Source organism: Lagopus leucura, unplaced genomic scaffold (genome assembly GCF_019238085.1).
Source record: "Lagopus leucura isolate 7727_CA_CO unplaced genomic scaffold, USGS_WTPT01 Super-Scaffold_100002, whole genome shotgun sequence".
In the NCBI taxonomy this organism is placed as follows: Eukaryota; Metazoa; Chordata; class Aves; order Galliformes; family Phasianidae; genus Lagopus; species Lagopus leucura.
The window spans coordinates 41,011,239-41,036,106 of NW_024962263.1; positions in this window are offsets into that span (position 1 = coordinate 41,011,239).

Here is a 24,868-nt window from a genome sequence, read left to right on the forward strand (position 1 = left end):
CAGCCTTCTACAAGTCTCAGCATCAACCGAGTTAAGTAAGCTTTCTGCCAAGAAAGGAATAAAGTACTTCTTTCCCCACAGTTTCTTTCTTTCTCCAGTCCCCCAACAGACTTTGTGGCATGTACTCCTTTTTCAAACTTTTCAAGTCTGCATTCAATTTTCTATTGTTGATGATCTGATGATTTGTGCTAATACACATATTCATACGCAAATTCATATTTAACTGCTAAAATTGCTGGCTCACTTGGAGTAAAAAGTGTCTCTTCTTTTTTTTTTTTTCTTAAGATAAAAATCAGTATCATACTTTCTCCTAGCTATTCTGTGACTTCTGGGCATACAATAACATTGTAACCTCACCAACAGTTTGCTTTCTTATACTCACACTGAAATATTTATTTATTTAATCTTACCTGACAAGCCTCTGATTGAGAGAAAATGTATCAGTATGCAAAGTAATATCCTGCTGCAGGATATTATCAAAAACAAGTGGCCCTGTAAGATTAAAAAGGATAGACACTTATGAGAACAAGAATAGAATCTGCATTTATGCCAGTGAGGATAAAAGAAAATGAGATTCATCAGCTGTTGTGCTTCAGAGTCTAAGCTGTTCACCAATTATGGACTGAAAAAACTGCGTTTTTGCCAGGATTAAATGTTGGCCTGATGTGTCAGCCTATGAATTTAAAACATCTGAGATGGGCTGATTTCATAGCAGAAATAAAATGCAATAAAAGTTAGAAGTACTTACATCTTTGGACTGCTGTTACTTTTCTTCCTGATCGTTCTTCATATCATTTTTAGATACATTTAATGTCACTGCTGCATGAAATATAAGATATGCAACTTTTCTATTAATGAAAGACCATGGAAAGAAGAGTCTTGCATCACTCCCAGTCATGAATACTGCTGATCTGTAAATGCATAAAGCAGTTGAGGTTTCCTGCTTGCTCCTAAGTATTCCATGAGCAAATCCCAGACTGACTCAGGAAGGCACATTTTTGCTGCCCTAACAGTCGACTGTTGGCCCTCAAGTCAACAGGAGCAGGCCCAAGGCAGGCAGAGCCCAATGAGTCAGCTAAGGGACAGCTGCCTACTTCCAAGCTTCATATTCCATTGGATCCCATTACGTTATAAGCTATATCTTTATAACTTATTATTCTAAGATTATATTTATAATCTTTATAGAAACTTAAGCCAGAGTAGTAGGATAGGTAAGTAAAAATGCAGTCCTATGAACTCTTAGTAGCCCAAACAAGCAATATAGTAGGTACATCTTTGGATCTGCTTGCTTGGTCATAGTAGCCTTCCCTGCTTACAGAAAGACATCTTGCTATCTTTAATTAAAAGCTTAGAAAGAAAACAGAAAGTGATGGCAAATTCCTGTCACACTCACAGGCTTCCTGAATCTCCCTGTAGGCTGCTCAGGCCGAGTTCCCAGTCAAAAAACATATCTCAGCAGCTCATTGAAAAGAGACATTTACAGCACCACTCCATTTCATAGGTGCCTTGTGAGAAGAAAACCATGAAGGATTACATGTCACAGCAACAAGAAAAAGAAATACGCATAGCTGAAACAACTAGGTTTTGCTCGAAGTAATTTTTGCTCCTACCCATAAAGAAAAAAAGATTGGGACCCCGGTATACTTGTGCTGTCACTGTAACAGTCACTGAAAAGTGACCAACACTACCTATGAGGATTAAGTTCCCATAAATGTGAATAGGAGTTAGGTGATTATACATCTTAAATGCTTAATAAGCATGGTGGATAGCTAAAGGTCTCATTACAGAAACCCAAGAAGATGAAGTATTATACAGCACAAGGGAAATCCACAGATATTTTTAGATTTATATTTTTAGATTTAGATTAATTTTAGATTACATCCTTTCAGATGGCATGCGCATGCTCTATACTTGGCATGTATTGATATCTCTCACAGGAATGAATACGTGTCTCAGAGCTATGTATCTTATCCCAGAATGGCCAGAGTTGGAAGGAACCACAAGGATCATGAATCCAACCCCCCTGCCTGCCACATGCAGGTCCACCAACCTCCCCATTTCATACTAGACCAGGCTGCCCAGGGCCCCATCCAACCTGGCCTTGAACAACTCCAGGGACGGGGCATCCACAACCTTTCTGGGCAGCCTGTTCCAGCACCTCCCCACTCTTTCTGTAAAGAACTTCCCCCTAACATCCAACCTAAATCTCCCCTCCCTCAACTTAAAACCATTTCCCCTCGTCCTGCAGTTACCAAGATTTCAAAGAGTTGATTCCCCTCCTGTTTGTAGGCTCCCTTTAGGTACTGAAAGGCTGCAGTGAGGTCACCCCGCAGCCTTCTTTTCTCCAGGCTGAATGAGCCCAGCTCCCTCAGCCTGTCTTCATAGAGGAGGTGCTCCAGTCCCCTGATCATCTTTGTGGCTCTCCTCTGGACCCTCTCCAACAGCTCTGTCTTTCTTGTACTGGGAGCTCCAGACCTGGACGCAGTACTCCAGATGGGGCCTCACAAGAGCAGAGTAGAAGGGGACAATCACCTCCCTGTCCCTGCTGGCTACCCCTCTTTTGATGGAGCCCAGGATACCATTTGCTTTTTGAGCTGCAAGAGCACACTGCTGGCTCATGTTAAGCTTTTCATCCATCAGGACCCACAGGTCCTTCTCTGCATGGCTGCTCTCAAGGACTGCTCCTTCCAGTCTGTATGGATGTCTGGGATTCCTCTGGTCCAAGTGCAAAACTCTGCACTTTGCAGTGTTGAACCTCATCAGGTTCACCCAGGCCCACCTTTCCAGCCTCGAGGTCCCTCTGAATGGCACCCCCTCCTTCTACTTTGTCAACTGCACCACTCAGCTTGGTGTTGTCAGCAAACTTGCTGAGACTGCACTCAATTCTGTCATCGATGTCATTGGTAAAGATGTTAAAGAGCACCGGTCCCAAGACAGACTCCTGGGGGACACCGCTCGTTACTGGCCTGCACCTGGACATAGAGCCATTCATGACCGCCCTCTGTCTGCGGCCTTTCAACCAGTTTCTTATCCATCGAGTGGTCCACCCATGAAATCCACATCCCTCCAATTTGGAGATAAGGATGTGGTGGGGAACCATGTCAAAGCCTTGCTCAAGTCTAGGTAAATGACATCGGTCACCTTTCCCTTGTCCAGCAATGCCGTCACTCCATCATAGAAGGCCACCAGATTGGTTAAGCATGACCTTCCCCTGGTGAAGCCGTGCTGGCTGTCTCAGATCACACGCTCATTTCTCATGTGATCAAGCGTGTTGTCCAGGAAGATCGGTTCCATTATCTTCCCAGGCACAGAGGTGAGACTTTATAGTTCCCGGGGTCCTCCTTGCTCCCTTTCTTGTAAATGGGAGTGATGAGACCCTTCCTCCAGTCATCCGGGACCTCACTTGACAGCCATGACTTTTCAAATATGATGGAGAGTGGCTCGGCAACCACATCAGCCAGCTCCTTCAGAACTCTGGGATGAACACCATCCAGCCCCATAGACTTGTATACATTCAGTCTCATGAGGCGGTCTTGGACCTGCTCTATCCTCACAGTGGGGGGGGATTTACCGCCCTGGTTCCCACCTAGAGGCTTAGGGATGCAGGGCTCAGGGACATGAGAAGTACTGGTATCCTGGTCACCAGTAAAGACTCAGACAAAGAACTCATTCAGTACCTCAGCCTTCTCTTAGTCCATTGAAGCAAGTTCTCCTTTTACATTTACCAAAGGGGGTACACTCACTTTGACTTGTCCCTTCTGGCCAGTGTACCTGTAGAAAATCTTCCCATTGTTTTTCACGTCCCTTGCCAAGTTCAGTTCTGCCTGTGCTTTCTTGGCTTTCACAGAATCACAGAATCGCAGGATCACAGGATCACAGGATTGTAGGGGTTGGAAGGGACCTCCAGAGATCATCGAGTCCAACCCCCCTGCCAAAGCAGGTTCCCTACAGCAGGTCGCACAGGTAGGCATCCAGGCAGGTCTTGAACATCTCCAGAGAAGGAGACTCCACCACCTCCCTGGGCAGCCTGTTCCAGTGCTCCGTCACCTCACTGTAAAGAAGTTCTTGCGCATGTTTGTGCGGAACTTCCTATGCTGCATTTTCCAGCCGTTTCCCCTTGTCCTGTCTCCACTCACCACTGAAAACAGTCTGGCCTCGCCATTCTGCCCCCCACACCTTAGATATTTATAGACCTGCATCAGGTCCCCTCTCAGTCTTCTTTTCTCAAGGCTGAACAGACCCAGTTCACTCAGCCTTTCTTCATAGGGGAGATGCTCCAGGCCCTTCACCATCTTCCTGGCCCTCCGCTGGACTCTTTCCAAGAGATCCCTGTCTTTTTTGTACTGGGGAGCCCAGAACTGGACGCAGTACTCCAGATGAGGTCTTACCAGGGCAGAGTAGAGGTGGAGGATCACCTCCCTCGACCTGCTGGACACGCTCTTTTTAATGCACCCCAGTAAGCCATTGGCCTTTTTGGCCACAAGGGCACACTGCTTTCCTGATCCCACGTCTGCAAGTCTGGATGGCATCCCTGTATTCTTCCCAGGTGACACGCCCTTGTTTCCAGAGCTTGTACGCACCTTTCTTTGCCCTCAGCATGCCCAACAGGTCCTTACCAAGCCATGCCGGCTTCCTACCTCCTCTGCCCGCTTTCTTATTCAGAGGGACGGAGAGTTCTTGTGCTCTCAGGAAGGCAGCGTTGAGTAGCCAGCTCTCCTCAACACCTTTGTTTCTAAAGACAGCATCCCAAGGGATCTCGGCCAACAATCCATTGAACAGCTTGAAGTTCGCTCTTCCAAAGTTCAGGGTCCTGACACCACTCTTCTCCAGGCCCACTTTCCTCGAGATCACAAACTCAACCAGCGCGTGGTCACTGCAGCCCAGGCTGCCTCCAACTTTAACCCCTTTAATGATTTCCTCCGCATTGGTGAGCAGCAGGTCCAGCAACGCTTCACCTCTGGTCTGTCTGTCCAATACCTGGACCAGAAAGTTATCATCAACACTTTCCAGAAGCCTCCTGGACCTCTTTCAGCTCGCCGTGTGGTCTTTCCAAGAGATATCCAGATGGTGGAAGTCCCCCATCAGGACAAGAGCCTGTGAGCACGAAGCCTCCCACATCTGAAGCAAGAAAGCCTCGTCAACAGTCTCCCCTTGATCAGGTGTCCTGTAGTATACTCCTATCACCAGCTGGTCTTAGACCCATCCCTAATTCTAACCCACAGGCTCTCAATCTGTTTCTGACTGTTTCTCAGAGGGAGTTGCTCACAGTCCATCCACTCTTTGACATAAAGGGCAACTCCCCCACCCTTCCTATCTAGCCTCTCTCTTCTAAAGAGCTGGTAGCCCTCAGTGGCAGTATTCCAGTTATGGGAGTCATCCCACCATGTTTCTGTGATAGCAACAAGGTCATAACTTTCCAAGCGCATCACGATTTCCAACTCGTCCTGCTTACTTCCCAGGCTGTGTGCACTGGTATAAAGGCACTTCAGCTGGGCTTTCCATCTCACGATGGAAAGTACCTTATACTTTGAAAACAAAGCAAATATTGTTTTTTAAGCTCATAAAATAGCAATCTTAGGGAAACATGGCCTAGTAAATGTTAGAAAATACGTGCAAGTTTGCAGACTAACCGCAGACATCTACAAATCACAAGAAGCTTATGCAAAGCTGTCATCCTAGTGTTTCTTAGTGCCATTCCTCATTACTTTTAGAAATGTGTTTCTTAGCTAACATGGAGATTGTTATGCATTTTAATTTGCAGTTGTTTTTACACATTCTCTAATTTGTACGAGGTCAAAAGGGAGGCTTTAGAAAAGAAGAAGTTACCACAACAGCATACCCACATAAAAGAAAAATTTTGCTCCTTAACATGAATTGCAGAGTATTCAGGATTTCTTCAGATCAGGGCTCAGTCATCACTTTCAGCATGCAGAAACGTCTCCGTGTCAGGAAAAGACAAACTAGATTTTTGTTTCACTTCAATTGTATCAACATTTGCAGTGGTCTGAACTATCCCCATTGAAGTTTAAACCCACAGGAAGAAGCTCCTGAAGAAGGAAATCTTTGTGAGAAAATACCCTCACTCAAACATTAGGTTTTGTTGTTATTGTTTTTTGTATTATTATTTCCAGTAGAAGGACAGACTTTCTCTCAAGAGACTATGTTATAGGGCTGATTTCCAAATCCTTAATTAGTAAGTCTGTCTTAAGTAAATCGCTCACTAGTCTCATTGCGTCATCTTGAGTAAGGATTTCAATATTTGGATTATTCTAAAGTGAAATATTTGTCAGTGTTCTTGATATCTCAGCGATTTCTGTTTTGTAAAACATCAGACCAGGACAATCTCTGATGAATGCTTTTTCTTCTGCTTTTCTTCTGTCATTCAAAAAGATTTAAAATTATGTTGTAGAAACAAAATATTCTGCTTTTATTTAAAATTATGGAAAGTTCTGGTGCGCTTCCTCCATTATTTGGGTAAATTTCCCTTTAAAACTTAGGGGCTCAGCAACAAGAGTTGGTATCAAAAGATTAAAAAATAGATTTTCAGTGGAAATAATGTGACTGAGGTAGAAAAGGAACCCCAGAATTCCTGGATGAAGTTCAGCATATGTCAGTAAAGGCATCATTGTTCTCTGCAATTCAAATTTGATGATCAATATCTGATTGTCTGTATCTTCCGGTGCCTGCACCTCAAATAAAAGAGATGCTGCTAACCTCCTCATCACTGGGGGCATGAGATCAACAGTAGCTTAGCCTGACCTGTAGTTCATGGGAGCCAACAGGAACTCAGAAGTGAGGCTGCCACAAGTCTCTAGTCACTAGGAGCTGAGCCGCTCCAGGAGTGGATCAGAGCCATTCAGCCTTCCTGTGTGATGGTAAATAAAATGAGCCAGCTCTATGCAAGAACCACTGCCCCTGAGAATAACTGGCAAAGCACAGCCATAGGCTAAGCTGAATATCCTTACTCTCTGTACAGCACGGTTGCACCCAAAATGCCTTTTTGGAGTTATCCTTGTCATGTGTTAATTTCTGGCTGTAGCTGGATATGGTCCAGAAACACCTGGAACACTCTGAGTTCATCCCAAAATGAACTGCCAGACCTGGGCAGATACAGCTGGAGAATGACAGCTTTATTCCCGGGTCTGCCCATGCTCCTATATCTGGCGCAACTTAATTCCTCTCTTCAGCTAAGATCACCCACCCTCTCTTTCCTGCACACTTCCAACTTGCATATGCAAGACAAAACATTAGACCTCTCCAAGGAGCAACAGTCACTCTAGTGCCCAGGATGCCTGACATGTTAGAGAACAGGGAGCTATCTCAGCAGCACAGCTTTCTCCACAGGCACTACTATACGAACCTGTTTATGGAAATAACATTGCAGACCAACATCTCATTCTTCACTCCCAGAAAGCTTCAAGATACCTGAAATGTATCAGAAGCCCATATGTTGGCAGCCCTGTCTGTGCTTGTGAGCTGAAGTGAATTCTGGGCCCAGAAACTCTCACTCCATTAAAAAGAAGCTTATACTATCACACTGTAACAAAATCCTGGGGAGTTCAATTTTCTAAGTGCATATTTGCCTTTGTTGGGAGTCCCACGCATATCTACTGTGGCAAGAGCAGCTCTGTAGTATCTGCTACACAAAAGAACAGCAGCTACAAAGAGAACTAACCACCAATATCAGCATCTTCACTTTTATCTTCAAACAACATATGGTGTTAATCTGGAGCCTCACATTCCTAAGAGTTCTGGAATCATGAAGCAATTTGCTTCCAACAGGATCCTGAAACACAGTGTAACTTAAGGGAAAAATGGTCAGAATGAACATTCAGGGCAAAATAATCCTGCTGTCAAATAGACTCTAAGTTCCTATTTTTTCACCCAACATCATCCAGCTGATGATCTGTGGGTCTCATTCTGCTTCCAGTCACACCACCCAAGTCAAGCAGGCAGGAGTAGTTACTGCGAGTAACTGAAATGTGTGGCAGCTTCAGAAAGCGACACATGTTGTGACAGGACAAAATTAATAAGGTCAGAATCATGTTCACATGCCAATTCTGCACTGGCATAAGTACATGATGCATTGCAGCTAGGTCCTATTTCAGTGGAGTTGCTTCGGATCTGCTTTACCCTTAGTGAGATCAGAATCTGTGGCTGATATCAGATGAAAGTTACAGTGACACTGAGGCAATTTTTTTTTGTATTTCATGTGAAGAAAGCTAAAATAAATAGCATGAATGGCCCCCACATTATTAGCTGGTGTGTTTGAAAGAATCCTGCAGTTGTGTTTTATCTTTTTTATCAGCAAGCCAGAACATTTAAGATTTAATTATTTGGAGAAAGGGGGAAGGGAAGTGTGCCTTTTGAAGAAAGTCCCACAAGCTTCCAAACACTTCAACATTTCATCATGGCAATCAGCCAGATGCCAAACAAAATGCTGCTTTCCACCAGGGATCTGACAGGTGGCCTTTCCAAAGTTTACACATTGAAGTGAGAGCTGATGTTCTACTGCTTATTTTTTTTTTTTGCCTTTTAAGTTATTACTTTATTGAAGCCAGACAGAAGATATCTTTCCATGTAACAAAAGATAAAATCTATCCCTGAATATTTGGGGATTTCAATGTGCCTTTCTTTTACCCATATCTACTCAGGGGATTATTTTTTTACACATTCAGATGAAGAAACCTTAGACTGGCAAGAGGGAGAAATGCATGCACAGACAGATGCAAGATGAGCTACTTGGAGCCTCACTGATAACACAGGGTCACATCCTACTTAGCTACAACCTGGGGTAAAAACCCATGTTTTTCTTGAGGCATTTCCTCCATACCACCCTTCTGAGAAGAGGCCTGACATGCCAGCCCAAAAGCATTTCCACCAGATTCCAAGGTTCCTGAGATTCTCGAATTCTCACCAGTGCACCTAGAGAGGTTTCTGTGGGAAGAGTCAATTGCAGTCCATAATAGCATTGAACTTCTTCCCCCTTGTTGTCCAAGGGTTGTCAGATATCTCCTTAGAATTTTTAGATGCTCCTGGAAACCCTCTAACTCTACCCAGAGAAAATAGCTGGAGAGACAAAGTACAGGGTAAAAATGATGTGCGATATATCTCAGCTGTGCATCTCAGTTTTGTTCATGTGTGAAGTCCCTACAAAAACACAGAAAGATCCAGATTAAGAGACAAGAGAAACTCCAAATCTCTCTGTAGAAACAACTGATCTTCACTTCCCCAAATAGGGAAGGGCTGGATCCTCTTTGGACACACTCTGTGCTCTCTTTGCTTTTGGAAGTGCAGCACAAAAAAAATCTGTACTCATGAGGTTCCTACAGAAATCAGCAAAGCTACTGCTGTGTCACATGAGCACAAAACAAAAGACAACAAACCCTACAAATAACGCATACATAAAGAGAGCAGCAAATGCTGATTTGTGGAATTCTATCTCATCTGATGTGAGATACAATCATGGAGTGAGTTGCTGGATGTTAAAGGAGTTGCTTAAAACTGATGACTCCGTTTATAAAACTCAAGTCTGACTCAGCTTAACCTAGTTCTGGGATCGTATTCTCAAAATTTAGAAGAGAAGACTCGGGGCTTGCCGCTGCTCTCACTTATATCCCATTTGTCTAACATGAAGCCAAAAGGAAAGCAGGATATATTAGATAATGCAGCATACAACTAAGAGGGAAACTGGCAGAGAAAAGCTTAAGTTCTGACAAAAGAAAGTTCTTACTATTGGCAATCATCAGTAAGGGACCTATAAGCTGGGCTCAATTATACTTGTAGGTCCCCTCCAACTTGGTAGTCTCTATGATTCTATAATCTTTCCCACTGTTATGTTTCTATATTGCAGTCTTCATAGCATCTAAGCCATTTCTGAGAGCTTCCCAGATGACTTATATCAGGTACATACCATCTGTGTGCTCATCCTTCTCCTGGTAATAGAGACACGAGCAGCGATACGTCTCTTTTGGAAGGGACTGCCTTAAATTGCTGTTATGTTTGCTAATTTTTAATAAGATCAAAGAAATGGCTTTGAAGAAGGCAGACAGTCACTGTGAAGAAACTCAGTTCCTGAGAGACTTTATTCCACTGGCTGAAAACAGCACGCAAGGCATTTTTATGGAGGAGCATTCTCTTCTAAATAGGCAAAGCTGTAACCCATAGCAGTTCTCTTATATACAAAGAAGTGAGTGTATATAAGTACAACAGAAGTCTAGACATCAATTAGAGATCTTATAAGGATTCCTACGTCGGACCATTTCACCATGAGAAAATGCTGTAAAAGGGACCTTCCCACATTAAAAAAATTAAAAGTATGTGAGTAAATAGGCTACTGAACACTGTTACTGTACGGTACAAGTCTTTTACGGCCAAATCACAAAATCCACTGAATGTTCAAAAAAAAGACAAGAAAGTAAAATTATGAAACATTAGTATGGCACCATCATCACTGAATTGTTCACTCTTGGCCATGATCCTCCTATTTTGACCAATCTCTTCCAGGCCATCCTTTGTTTTCCAAAAGTCAGACTACCACTCAATTTGTCAGCAGTCCTAAATGTGACTGAGAGGGAAGTGCACTTCAGCATTACTTACTTAGTTAAGATCTCAGCTTCCACCCAGTCATGACAATGGCAGAACAACCATCGATTTCAGTCATGCAATTCAAGCAGATTGCAAAATAAGCATAAAATAAGTTACAATTGTTAGCAACATTCCACAATACTTAAAGCAAACAGAGAAACGCTTGAACTCCTCTGTGAGTAGTAAATAAGCCAATAAGCTCTTGCTGTCTCTACTCCCCCCCACACCCATAAGAATATTTTAAAAAGAAGAAAAAAAAAAAAAAAAGAAAGAAACATAATGAAAGCAATGTGACAAAGCAGGCAAATCCTTGGGAATTATCTTGCATTCAACATCTCTTTGAAATCATCCAGCAACTAAACCACAAGCCCCCTGGTCCTTTTGGTCTTACAAAACAACAACATAGTCTTCAGATGCAGTAATTATAGGCAACATGCATAAAGAAAAGCAAATAAAGCAGTTTTTAATTGCCAGAGTCAAACACGTAATTGTGTATCTATAAAGGTAATTAAAAGCTAGAAGATCAGTAATGGTTCTTGTTTCTTCTGTTTTACCCCGAAGAAAAACAATTATCACATAAGTAATCCTAATCATTTTAACATTTGTTTGGCATATCAGAATCACATCTAAATCCCCTTCTGTTTTGAGGTGTCTGAAATCTGTATTCAGAGTTAAACATTACATTTTCTTATTTCTAATTCAGGAAAGTCTTGGACCAAAACCTTCTGATGGCTATGGAAAGAACCCACAAAACTCATTACTGCTTATTCAGATTTTTTTTTAATTCTTCTAATCTATTTTTATATCACTAGTCTCTCTCTCTCCAAGAGACACTGAAAGTATAAGGATCAGGAAGGGACTCCAGAAATGGGCAAATATCAAATGTGAAATACGTTGTTATATATGAAGCTTCTTTCCTGTTTAGTATTCACAGTAAAGCATCTGGCTGACAATTTTGTCTACAGTCATAAAACACCCTGAGCATGCCCTCAATCCTTGAGTGAAATCTCAGAGAACGGTACCTGGTTATTGCCTTCCAGCATGGGTTGGTCCTGCAGGGGATGTTTACCCCCACTTGGAGGAAAACACAAGCATGTACCACAACACAAAAGTACTTGAATAAAATACCTCGCAGAAAACTAGCCTACTGCCATCTACTGAGGTTGATTAAGAACTTCATTAAAGAAATTAAAAACACTGTTAAATGCTTTAACCTCAATTTGACGCTCAGAGTACATTCAGCCTTTGGAAACATTTATTATACTTTCAACACTCTTCAAAACCTACAATATTTGGTGCAGGAGAAAAACAAACGAAATGAAGAAGACAGATCTAGCTTGTTTCAGTAACTCTAGCTCTCAGGAATCCGATCACAGTTGAAAAATCAGAACTGGAAATTAGTGTCATAACATCAGTGAATGTGATCCTGACAGAATACTGGAAGGTGACTTTATTTAAGGGGCAATGAGGGGGAGATAAGATCAAACCTCTCACTTTGTTTTATATGGACAAGCTATTGAACATAGCAAAAACAACTCATGCAGCCTCTCAAGCACGAACTGCTGAGCCAATGAAGGAGGCAGCCAGGCTCACCTCCGATGCCTGGTTTGGGCTCAAATCAGCATCCGCACTTAGATAAGAGCCAAGGGAAGTTAAGCCAACAAGAATATTTTGGCACCACTTCCTGGCGGCCACAGTGACCTCATTTATCTAATATGTATTTTCTTTTTTCATGCTGTATGTATTCAGTCAGCTTTGCTGGCTGATGTCCTATTTTTTGGCTTGTTTCACTATGGCTTGGCTGTACCTCTGACTGTTTGGCTCGCCCAACTTTGGTATCACTTGATTTGTAAAGCTACAGCAATTTCTTAATTGGACAATTACAGACTGGAATCCATTTATGAAAGTTTGTACTTACATTCCACACCGCATAGAAACTATTCATTCACTCATCAAGCTTGCTGAACACAGTAATACAGAACTTTGCCATGAAGAGGGAGGAGGCTTGAGGGGCAAGACTGTGACCAGTAAATATCATGAACTTCTCTGCAAAGTTCATCCAGTACAGTACTGATCTTTTCACAATGGACTTCTGTTTTCCTCTCCCACATAGTTTTTAAGCTCTCTTTCTACCCACCTCTCACTCCACAGTACCTATTCACCATAGAATCATAAAATTATTTGAGTTATAAGAGACCCTTAAGGGTCATCTAGTCAACTCCCTGGCAATGAACAGGAACACCCACAGCTCAATCAGGATTCTCAGAGTACCTCTGTGGTGCATTTCTATACCTTAGGTACAGTCAACAGTTTTTCCACAAGAGAGAAAGTTTTTAACAAATCAAGCAACACAAATAAAAGCGAGTAACAACATATCACCTTCCCCCTAGCGAAGCAGAACTACAGCTGTACCTTTAGCCCCAGCAATTGCATTATTCAGAAGTCTACAAGATATAGCAGTACACAGAGTATCTGGCAGGACAGCATACAATCATAAAAACAGATTAAGAGCTTAGGAAGCCTGCAGATGAATCATTTCTTCCTCTCACCTTTCCCTTTTTCACTTTCCAGAGCTCTTCTGCCTTATATGCCTTCATATTTCCCTTTCTCAAACCAGGTTTCCAGCTGTGTTTCCTCTCACCTCCTCCGTTGCTTCACTGCCTTTCAGCCACTCACACCTAGTCCCCTTGGGCAAGTGGATGAGTGATAGGGCGGAGAGCAAAGACACCTGTGGAGATTTTCAAGCCTTGAAGTGTGCTGCAGCTGGCAAGGCTATAGCCTGGCAGCACCTGTGGCTGTTTACAACAACAGCTTCTTGTGATCATCAGCAAAAATGAAGTGCAGTGGAAAGCAACAGGGCAAGTTAGGAGAAGAGCCCTCTTATCCCTAGGAACCACATAAACGCATTGCAAAAATGCTTGGAAGAACCAGCACTGTCTGCTGCTCTCTTGTCTGTGATGTGGTGGAATCCATCTAAAATGAAAAAGTATAGAAGCAACAAAAGTATTAATGCCTCCCCAGTGTCTGCCCCCAAAGTGTTTGTTTCAAAGCTTTCTCAGGGCTATTATGCTAGAAAATGTGAGCACACACCACAGACCAAGCTACTTCTCTTGATATATTCTCCATATGGATTTCTGGACTGAGCAGAAGCTACTTGAACTTGATATTCTTTCAGTCCAAAGCAAGCAGCTGACTCTTGCAAAAACCGCAGGTGATGGTGTGTGTGTGGTCTGCAGCAAGGCTTTGGAGTTACTACTGCTCAGTCAGTGAGGCAGAGATGGTTTCTGCAGCAGCAAGCAAGCAGTGTAGAAGGATGCTGCAGGAGTAGGCTCTGTTCCAGATAAATGACTGAATGACTTTGAAAAAAACTCCGATGTGGTCACAGGCAGAATAAAACACTATGAGAAAAGTCTTGGCCAACAGCATGAATGCTTTTGAGAGTGCTTCTGGCTTGGCTGATCACACAGAAAATGCTCTTCTTCCTCATGCATAAGACCTACCTTAGAATAACCACACTTCCTTTCTTTCACTGGGGCTAAAGTTCATCCTTGGCCACCCTGGAGAAATAGCAAGCAAATTGTAGCAGCAGTTTCTTGTCTCTGCTCGCACAGCAGTATGGCTTTGCTTAATGCAAGACTTGGCACGAAAAGCCAGCCTGTAGCTCACGGTGGGCAAATGTTTTTATTATTGGGGCTAGATGCTGTTATAGGATATGGATACCATTGCTTGACTACATCCTTTCCTTTTGTGAGAGTTTGATGGTTGCTTAGCACTTATGAGTACACCAGGAGGGGTTTAACATGTGCAAGCTTTATCAGAAACTAGCTGTTCCTCCATCCATTCCTTGCTCGTGGAGACAGTATAGAAGATTATGGACCACATCATTTCTCACAGACCACACTGACTTAGATCTTCATTTTCTTATAGGCATTTCCTTTCAGCTCTGATCTTACTCAAATCCTCTTGAAGCAGATTCCATAGGATGAGTGGCAAAATAAGAAGTGTGAGCTTAAGAGCACATTAATGCTTATGACAAAGTGGTGGTCAGCAGCCTAACTAGCCTAGTTCTAATAAGGAAACACATAGGAGGAGGCAGTGTGTTGCTGTTAATTTTATTCTTTTTCCATTCTGCATCTCAGTAAGCATTTGAAAGTGGCAGTAAGATTTCAAGGTGTAAGATGATGTAGAAATGGAATTTTATTCCTGGTTCCTTTGTTTATATTTCTTAAAAAATTCTGATCATAACAGAATTACGGAGAGGATCTGGGGGCTTAGGGGTTTAATTTTGAATTTACAGCTTTTAATTTTAGGAGCATTTTTGTTTTTAATTGGCTTATCCACACTGCCAGCAGCCTTCTTGCCTACTGTGCAGATCAAAGCCCTTAGCTGTATTGTAATCAGAATGACAATAACAAATCTGTTTGATACCATCCAAGTGTCATCTCGCACTGCACAGAAATGTTGAAAGATGATTGCTTAAGGATGAAATAACTGACTGAGAATGGTTATATTACTCCCTGACCACAGGTTGCATTTGTTGTTTGCATGCAAAAATTCTACCAGAAAAAAAGAGTTATTGGGCCAACTGTGTCTCTAATCATAAGCTGTCAACCAGAAAAACATGTTGGTTTATCTTCAAGACCCCCAGCACTTCCCTGATGATTGCTGTGCTTGATGAAGCAGTGCTATGGAAGGAGAAATACTATTCAAATCAGTTCAAATTTTCAATAAATCATATAATACTTTTTCATACCTGTCCCTAGCAATTTAAGCACAGGGAAAGCGGCCTCAGAAAAATCATAATTTTTGTTATGGTTCCTTCAAACCACCTTCTTAATTATACATGGTAAAATAAATCCATTAAAAGAAGCTGGCAGAGATCTGAGGGGAGGCTTGGCATGAAAAAGCACAGTACTATAATTGAAATTTATGATGATGGATTATTACTGTCATATGAACAAATCCACGAAAAAAAAAAGTCTGGCTTCAGAAATAAAAAGAGGAAACTGCCTATCCTGTTACAAGGTAACAACAGCTATTCAGATTAAGTGGCACAGATGTCCTTAACTAATCATGAATTTAGCATATAAGGGCACAGTGGATGGATGTTCTCTGAGGCTGACCTTGACCTCAGCACTTCATGTAACGACTCAAGATATTAAAAAATAAATCCATTTATTGTCTCTTCCAGTGTATAAAAGAAGCATGCATTATTTAATAACACTGAGAAGAACAACAGCAAAATTTCACAGCACAGAGAACCAAGATTATTAGGATAAAATCCTGTAAACTCTTTAAACATCGGCATTAAATTCCCATGAACTCTACAAGACACTCTCCAGAGTGCTGGTTACTGGCAGAGCTATAATGAAAAAGATGAATACTGCTTATGGTTTGGAAATCCTTTGAACTCAAGAATTTTATGAAAAAAGGATGGGGAAGGAAAAAAAAAAATGACGTGGAATTCCCACAGAGCATAAGTTCATTCTAGGGAAAGCATATTCTGCCTGAATGTCCTCTGTGATTGCTCACAGATACCCAGCCCACCAACAAAATGAGCAATGTTGACAATGGTGTTTAATCAGCTGATTCACAGACACTCAAGTGATCAAATATGGGTCTAACTCAGCCAACTGGACAGCCTCAATAGTGGAAATTGCATCAGTGGAAAAATCTATACGCTGCCTACAAGACAAATTGTTAAAAACCAGAAGCATTTTGAACATATCAATCTAATGAAGGTGGATACCAGAGTATAAGAAGTACTGCTTTGCTAACAGCCATTATTTAGATCTGCACAGCAATTGTGTATTTATCATTTAGACTGTTCACGTCAGGCTAACATACACTGTGTATCAACAGAGAGATCTTATCAGAGATCCTTCTATTGCAGTGATTTTGAGATCAGAGTGTATTCAGAGTGAAAACAAAACAAAACAAAACAAAACAAAACAGAATCTGTTTCAGAACTCCTCCATAAAGCATGAGATGTCATCAAAAATTGTATGAATATCATTGAAATGGAAATGCTGCTGTGCTACTGAGTTCCACTCATGTGGCTACTGGCCTTGAAACCAGTACTCTCCTCTGAAAAGTGTTCATTTCCAAAACAAGCTTTATGCAGCAGATGATGAAAGATAAGAACATACAGCTACCTAAGCTGCACAGCTTGCCTAGTGGAAAAGTTCTTCATTTTCTGTCATATGACAGGAGAGAATGCATGTTGTTAGCAGTGTTACTGCAAATTTGCGTTATAGGTCTGCCATTGTCAACCTAAGAGCTATATAGATTAACAGTTTAGTTAGTTCCCAGGTAGTCTAAGAAACCCAAAGCAAGGTAAAATGCTAAAGCATTGACTGTTTTCATACATTTTGAAAATGAAATATTTAAGTTTTATGCATGCACAAGGGCACAAAGTGGGATAAACTGGATCTGACAAGTATTATTTATAACTCTTCACATCAAAATGGAATAAAGTTATTTGCCTTTGCTTAAAACAAAGAATAACTGAACTCTAGGAGCATTCTACAGCAAAGACCTAATCTCCTAGTGCAAAAAGAGATTGTTTGGAAAACACATCACCCAATGTTGAAATGGTATTGCAGGTTCAGACCTTTGTGGATTTGCCATCAGAGGCCTTCCCTAGTTTCAGCATGCAATTGGGCTGTCTGCTAGCTCTTTCCACGGCTCCCTTCAAGTCAAGTCTGAGGAACAGAGGTTCATTTAGTCTGGTTAACTCCAGCCCTGCCATATGTCATTTCTGGATCTGTGGCAGCCTCTAGTTATTTCCCAGTGGCCTTGGTCCAAGGAAGGACTTTCCAGAGGCAGAAGCACAAAAGAGCAAAAGAATGATGCTGGTGATGAGCCAGCACCACTTGGTTTCCAAATCAAGATAAAACTGCAATCGTACTTATATTTTTCCTGTGGGAAGGGTACTATTTTTTTTATCTACCCCACGCAGAACTCTAAACAGAGTTTTAAACACATGCTTGTATATGCCACTGCCATTGTCCTTTGTTCCAAGGCTAAGTGTTGGCAGAATAAGCACAGTTATTGTAAAACGTATTAATATTTATAAACACACTATTGAGTAAAATCAGTCTGTCAGAAGTGAACTGTCTAAACACATTGTGGTGCTCTTTCACTCTGGAAATAATCAAGACTGAGACAAACACTACCGAATCCTGTTCTGGAAGAATAAATCCATGCCTTTTATAAAGTCACATCATTAACATTTGCTCCTAACATTTTATTTTTCTGTTTTCTAGCAGAAACTTCTGGGCAAGTTTAATTGTGAAGGGATTAATCATCAGGTGGTAGCAGTGTGGAGCTAAAAACCAAACTAGATTACCAAAACAGTTTTCTATTTACATTTTGCTCTCCAAATAATGGACAAAATTTGTAAATAGCAAATACTTCAATGTGTTGAAATTTCAATCAAAATAATTTTTGTGAAAATCTCAGCAAATATTTTGGACAGTTCTCACAGGAAAGCAATGAACATCTGAGGTTTGAATAAAGCAAGGAAAGATCCTCAACTAACCAGCAGAAAGACTTCCACAGGCTTGGCACTGCAGCAGGAACACATGCAGATTAGATAACTGTCCTGCCAGGAGTCTTTTGTGTTTCTCCTGCTGTAATAACTGCATGAGATATCACATGTGTATATGCATCTTTAGTTAAAAAAAAACAAACACAAAAACAAACACAAAACAAAACAAAAGACAAACTGACTGCAATTGTACACAATGGATCTATTGGTAGCACTAGTGGAGAAGTTCAAGTTCATTCTATTTTCAGACTCACTGTTAAAATGACTCTTTTCAGAATGTTTAATCAGCGTACTGAGTCAACTCTTTTGTAAAATGTTATAAAAACTCACATGCCTATCTTCTGCTGACAAGAGAGTGGATTGAGTTTTTGTTGCGCAGCTCAAAAAGAGTACTTGACTTACTTAAACAGCTTTTAAATCTGTCTATTTGCTTATATGACCCATTTTTTGCCAACTTAAAACTCATTAGCCAAGATTTTATAGCAAATATTCACCTGTACATACCACTGTTTTCATTATTGGCACACACAAGTATCTTGAAGTCACTTAATTCAAAACATTAACTGTGTAGATGTGTACACACCTGTGTACATATTTTAAGCAAACATTCTTTGAATGCAATATTTTTTGATATCTTGAAATGGACAAAAGATGAAGAAATGCTGATCCAGCTAAATAGTTTCCTTCAGCCCTTCTGGGTTTGCTTACTTGTGTCATCTTGGAAGTCAGAATATACATTAAAAGCGAGAAAAAAAATCTCCTGCACAGAAATCAGAAGATGTAGGGGATTTGTATTCAATTCCCATCTCAAAAATGAACTACTTTTTTTTTTTTTTTTTTTTAAATTCCTGCAATTAAGACCACTTGATCCAATGAGTCTAGATTGCTGGATTGACAACAAAAGAAATGATGTTTACCTTGCACATCCAGTATGACTGCTGTTTTACAGTAAAGCTCATGTGACAGGAAAACACTGAAAGATCTGGCCATCAGGAAAGAAGTTTCAGCAAGATGCGAATTATTGGTGCTTTATGCACTCAAGCTGAGCCAAAATTCTTTCTGTAGCCATGAGTTGGATTAATTTCCTCAGCCAGTGACTGTGGAAACTGTATAGAAACAAATCCCAAGCAATAGTTTCATTTCAAAGATGAACACGACCTCCCTTTTCACCTCTTAACCCCACCTAACTAGTATCATTTCAAGGGTTTCTGGGTTAAAAGCTCAGGCAATGATGATTGCTCTACAAGAGAGGCCTCGGGCCTCATAGCTCAGTGGGGAGTGTCCAAGAGTTCCTTGGCCAGGGAACTTCTGTCTTCCACATGAGGTGCCTGAGCTTTGCCCTGACAGTGGAAAGAGGGGCAGAGTACCTCCAGCAGCAGGAGGAGGTTGGGACAGCCAGCCCTCCAACTGTTTGTGGTCACTGGTGAAGCAGGAAAGGTCACAGGTTTTGAGAAAACAGTGAAACTTGTGTGATGCAGCACAGGGAAAAGAGGAGGCATAAACCTACCTTTCTGCAAAGCACAGCACAGCTGACTTTGCACCAGTCCGCAGTCCTTTTAATCTAGATAAGAGTACTGCCCTAGCATGACCTACAAGCCGAAGAATTAGTTAATTTTCCCCTCTGATTAATAGCTTGAGTAAAATTAGTAGGAAGGAAAAAAAAGAGGTGCTAGTTAACCACCACATCTTTCTTGGCGGGAGGATGTAAACGCTGAAGGCAGAGATAATATTACCTCCCTTGGGCATCAGACGCTTGGTGGTTTGGAGCACATGCCTTTGATAATCAACATCAGTATCTCTTTCATGTCACTGAACAGAAAATACGGCCTCTTCAAAGAGACTAACTCAGAAAAGAAATTGTTAAACAAGCCTGACTGGGTTGAGCAATGCTGGAAATTAAGTACCCTGGAGGGGCAGGATTAGAAGTGAGGTCAGCACCCCCACTCAGGGCAAGGGAATACATTAATGGCCCTCTGTGCTGCTTCTGAAGTTGGGATGGCTGTCACTGAATATTCCTGCGGACCTCTCCTTCTCTCCCTCCATATTCTGACCTGATGATTAGCATTCTGCCTTCTTGTCACAAAATACAAGAATTAGTTGGTGGCCAAGAGATCACTGCCCTAAGCTTTTGAACTGATACAGAGCTTCAATTACACAGCCTCAGTGAGAATTTTTTTTTTAATCCTGACTTTTTCATAACATTAATCCGCTGGTAGATACTTTATCTAAGACACCAAGGCGTTCAGCAAATGCACGTGAAAGAACGAGGCTTTGTTCCTTTGCCATCCAGACTCTTGTTCAGTGTGTGCTTCAAATAAGGGAATTACATTCTAATGACTCACGGTTTTACTTGCCTTAACCCTTCTGGACTAATGATTTGCTGTACACTGATGACATCATTTGTCTTTTGGACGATAACTAACACAGAATCCACCTTTCAGCAAAAACACCTTTAGAAAAGCACATCTGGCTTTAGTCTGGGAATTTCAAAGGCTCTTCATAAAACTGATCTCTCGGTAACAATGAGCTTTGTTACTGGACACCTTGCATTGCCCTACCCTTCTGGATTGGCAAAGCTCTGTCACAAGTGCTGCAGAGAATGAGGAGAAGAGGATGTGCTTGAAAGTGTGTCTCCACAGCGTAGCTGAGCCAGCACCTGCTGGACAGCATGGAGGCAGAGAGCCCTGAGAGCTGCACAGTGGGACACAAACTGTGCCAGGCCAGCCTCGACAGGAAGCAATGCTGTAACCTGCATGCTGCTCCTAGGTCCAGTGTAGAAATTCAAAGATACCACCTAATGAGAGCAAAAGGAAACAAGATGTTTTATTTAGGTGACTTAAGGTACAGGTTTTCCAGCCTATATTCCTTGAAACCAGATTCTTTGCCTAAAACCATTTTTGTGTATGGTTCTTATTAAAAAGGGTTTCATTTCTGTCCAGTATAAACATGTATAAACCAATTAAATACTGCCTACACAAGCCAAGAAACTTAGCCAAGCACTTTGCTAGCAAGCTCAGAACATAAGCCCACATGCAGCTGGTTGAGTTCGGATTTGGGTAAAGACAGCACCTGAGAGTTTGTCACTGCCTGCAGAAATCTGGACATACACTTCTTGAACCCAGTGCCAGCAATTTGCTCACTTGTTGAGGTGATAATAAAAAATTGAAACACTTGAGAGCAAATCTTCCTCCATCCATAGCTTACTGATAGCTTAAATCACTAAGCACATTCTGTCTACACAAATACATAATTTCTTTTCATTTCCATTTATTTGCAGGAGCAGCTTCTTACGTTTTTTAATCTTAGACAGCTTCACGAAGACTTCAACGTCCAGGCCTCAAACCTTGGTATAGAGGACTTTAAGGACAGAAATTGACATGTTTCCTAACAACAGCAAGCTGAGCTCCCAAGAGGCTCACAAATTCCATTCTGTTTCTGGTCAAGAAAGAGCAGAGTCTGGTAAGCAGGGTCCTCCTGTGGCTGCATGAAAATGCCATATGCGCAAATGACTCAAGCATGTTTCCTGTGTGCCCAGCCAATGGGAATGCCAAGGAAAACACGAGAGATTAAAACTTTATCTCCAACAGCAGACTGCCTTCCCATAGCTTCTGCTGCAGCACTGGGAATTAAATAACACTGGGGAGGAATCTAGTGAGTGAACCAGTGCACACCAAATATCCGAGCTTGGCCCTAAACCAGTTTCACCCAGACTGTACAGAGAGTCTACCAGTACCCAAGAACAGCAGCAACCTCCACAGAAGGCCTAGGGAATCAGGGAACACGACAACATTTATGGTAGTACATCCTTGTCCCAGTGCAAAACTCGGCACAAAGCAGTTAATCCCTACAGGTCCATACTGATCCCTACAGTTCTTTAGTGCATGCTTCCTTTCACAGAAATAACATATTTTTGGCAAGGTCCTCTCTCCAAAAGATCGTAGAATCATAGAATCATAGAATAACAGAATCATAGAATCATAGAATGGTTTGGGTTGGAAGGGACCTTTAAGATCATCTAGTTCCAACCCCCTGCTATAGGCAGGGACACCTCCCTCTAGACCAGGTTGCTCAAAGCCGCATCCAGCTTGGCCTTGAATGCCTCAGAGCATCCACAACCTCTCTGGGTAATGTATCTCAATGTCTCACTACCCTCAAAGTAAAGAATTTCTTCGTTATCTAGTCTATAACTACCCTCTTCCAGTTTAATATTACAATTAAATTTCACAGTATCTTTTTTAGGAAGATATCAGTCACCAAGGGTTTGTAGTAGTAGTAGTAGCAGTAGTAGCAGTAGTAGCTGTAGTTTTAATGTGAGTTTTATTTTGTTTTTAATTCTTTTTCTTTTGGGAGGAGAAAACTAAGGGGTGATGCAGTTAAGCATCTGTCTGAGGCTGGAGTGGAATCATAAACAGATCAATCCCAAGTTTCCAGTGTGTGCCATCCCACGCTCATTATTTCATGATAAAACTCAGGAAGTCTCACAGCTGAAGCTTGGATACAATTTTAAATGATATAGCATGGATGAAGTTTATTACCTATGTTAATTACCTAGTCCTGTTTCAAATTCCACTCTCAGTTCAATGGAATCCAGTTCACCGGAATCCATATAGGAGGTCAACAGAGGTCTGTAGCTATTATATCTCTTTTTTTTCCCTTTTTTTTTTTTTAATATTTCTCATGTACACCCAATGCAGCCTCAATGCAAGATTTTGTGCTTCATTTATGCTTTTTAATACTTGGTATGGATATTGACTAAGTAACTGCAAATAGCAAATTTCATTAAAAACAAACTCTGACTTTTGTTTGCTTAGCTGAGAGACTTTTTGTTGTAAATACAGAAGAGCAATGATGACAGCTTGCTCAACGAGCTGTCTTTCCATTTTTTTTCCTGCAAGGAGAAAACATAGATACACCACTATTTGCTGCTTTCTTTGATCATTGCTTATATTAAAAGACACAGCTTTAGGGTGACAATTCAGATGCAGTCATAGAATTATTAAGGTTGGAAAACACCTCTAAGATCCTCAAGTCCAAATCTCAAGCCATCCACACCATGCTCACTAACCATGTCCCTCAATGCCACATCTACACATTTATTGAACACCTCCAGGAACAGTGACTCCACAGCCTCTCTGGAAAGCCTGTTCCAATCCGTTACCACTATTTCTATTTTACCACTATTTCAGAGAAGAATTTTTTTTTAATCTCCGATCTGACATATGCTTGGAACAGTAGCATTGTTGCAACAGTACTAAAGTGAACAATGCAATTAAGAGAGGGCTTGATTGTTGAAAGTCAACCTGACTAAACCCCAAATATGTAGACTTACCAACAAATACTTAGATACTACCAGTGTTACATGTAAGGCCAGGTCAAGAGTTTTTTAAGTTTTCATTTTAAGGAAGTGAATTTGTACAACTCCAAGATATCTTCCTCTTCATGGAGCACTTGTTACTACAAAAAATGCCTGCTTTGTTAAAAGCTCCCTGTTGACAACGACAAGTCTAAATAAACAGTCAGTTGGCACATTAGTTTCCATTAGCTCAAGTTTACGTGCCTTGTCACGCTCTTCCAGCTTTCATTTGTCACTAAGTTACGCAAAAGATCAGTAAACACTATTTCCCTTCAAACTTTTCCCAGGTTTCTTTTGTAGAAGAGGGAAAAAGGAAAGAACAAAAAATGGGGGAGGACAATGCGGGAGGGTTTTTCTGCAGGGCACTCTAGCTCTGCATGGAAGATCCAGCTGAAGTCTTTTATCCTGAGATCAAGAGATCAGTGCTGAGCAGCAGCAGTCTGGAGCCAGAGCCCTGGAGCAAAAAGCAGCCAGATGGGGGGCTGTTTCAGTAGCACATAGCTGGCCACAGAGTCTCTGTGCTAGTGATGGATCTGCAGATCCATCCAGGAGTTGTCAGGAGTAATTTGCTTTCATTTTTTGCTGACCCTAACAATATACAGAACTTTCTTTACTAATGCTGGAATACTGGGTGCTTGCTCATGTTCTGCACAGGGACAGGACAACTGAAAGACTGGGCATGTGGGGGTAACTTCAGGTGTGCACAGACAGCATGAACATACAAACACAGAGATAGGGAAGAACAAGTATTTAAGAATTTTGGCATAAAACCCACATGAAGAAAAGCCAGTCTACTCAGCAGCATATTCATAAATGAGCTCCAGGGACCAACCCTCACACCTTGCGCTGTGGCTGCATTCTCAGCACCTGGAGGGCAATGATAGGACACCCTGCTATAACTTCCCAGCACGAACACCGCCCTGGGTTCAGTCTGGTTCTAGTTTTGTGATGTGCAAGGAGTCAAAGTGACCTCAGCTTCATTGAAACTCCCTGCTTGCTATTAAAAAGCCAGCAGGGATTGACAGGAATAGCAGAAACCAGATGAGAAAGCACCAGGATTGGGGACAGTGGGGCTGCAGATCCAAAGGTCAGTGCTACTCTGCAGGGAGTGCCTGAACAGCATGCTGTGATTCCAGCCCTGGGGCGGCGTCTGCTGCAAGGGGCATCTGCCCAGCGAGAGCACCTGGAAGTCAGGCTGAGCTGGTTTGTTTTTATGAGGAGGGGACAGGGGTTACGCAGCAGAGCAGAGAGGGAAAAGCAGATGGTGAGCTGTTTTCCTGGCGCTGTCTGCTCAGTAGTGGCTCTTTGAGAGGGCAGCCAGCTCCCTGCAATGCCTGGTGCCTGCCTCTCTGGCCTGTTTGCGAGCAGTGCAGCAG